Source organism: Propithecus coquereli, unplaced genomic scaffold (assembly GCF_000956105.1).
Source record: "Propithecus coquereli isolate 6110/MARCELLA unplaced genomic scaffold, Pcoq_1.0 Scaffold22, whole genome shotgun sequence".
Lineage (NCBI taxonomy): Eukaryota > Metazoa > Chordata > Mammalia > Primates > Indriidae > Propithecus > Propithecus coquereli.
The window spans coordinates 4,017,884-4,018,845 of record NW_012147189.1 but is presented as its reverse complement, the minus strand read 5'-3'; positions in this window follow the sequence as shown (position 1 = coordinate 4,018,845).

Genomic DNA, 962 nt, shown 5'->3' with positions numbered 1-962 from the left:
AGCTGCAGTGTTGTTTTTGGGTCCTGTAGCCAGCTCTTGTTCCTCTAGAGAGGCCCTCTTGTGCCTGGGGTGGTGGGTGGGGCCCTGGGACTTCCAGGTGTGTCTTTATTCTCCACCTCAGTGGGGGCAGGACTGGGAGTGAGTCTGGGTGGGGCTGGGTTGGGTAAGCCTGCCCTCAAGCTCCACAACTACTGTTAGCAGGGGTCAAAGGTCTGTTCTTTGTTTCTGTACAAAGCTGCCAGGAGGGGCTGAAATGGCTCCACTCAGCTGAAAGTCTGGACTTGGGGGTTCGACTGTCTGAGACCTGCACTCCGGAGCAGGTCTCGCTCCCCTCCACCCTCTCCCTCTCCGTGGCCTCTCCCAGGCCTCTGCCAGCAAGCAGGACCTCAGGCCGATGAATCTCCCCTGGCTGTGACGTGGGCTGGGAGGTTCCCTACCCAGGATTCCAGCCTGAGCTGGGTGCACAGCCCTCTTTTGGGAGGAGGGTTGCTGCTCACGCACTCTCATCTGCCCCTGAGGGCTCACACTCCTCAGCAGGCTCTTTCACAGATCTCCCTTCTGTGCCCCAGGGCAGTGCGATCATGACCTGGGTGTACAGGGTCTGGTCTGCAGGCCTGTCCTCTGGGCCCTGGAGATCAATCCCTGACCCTGCCAGGGGGATGGGTGCTGGTCTTCAAACACCTACAGGGTGCCCAAGCTGGATCTATTTCACCTCGGGATTTTCCCCACTCTCCTGGCAGCCCCAGACAAGCAGCACCTGGGAGGGCTGGCAGGTAGGGAGCTCACAGTCTGAGTACCCCTCAGTCTGCTGTAGGGCCCCAAAAGGAAAGGTCCCATTCCTTGGAGATGCCTCTGTGTGATCGCTAAATTGTCTCTCTGGGCACCCACGGGTAGGGAGGGGGAAGGAGAGAATGGAGCACTATGGCGTCTGCCAATAGGCTCCGGTCTGCGCCCTGGGAGGT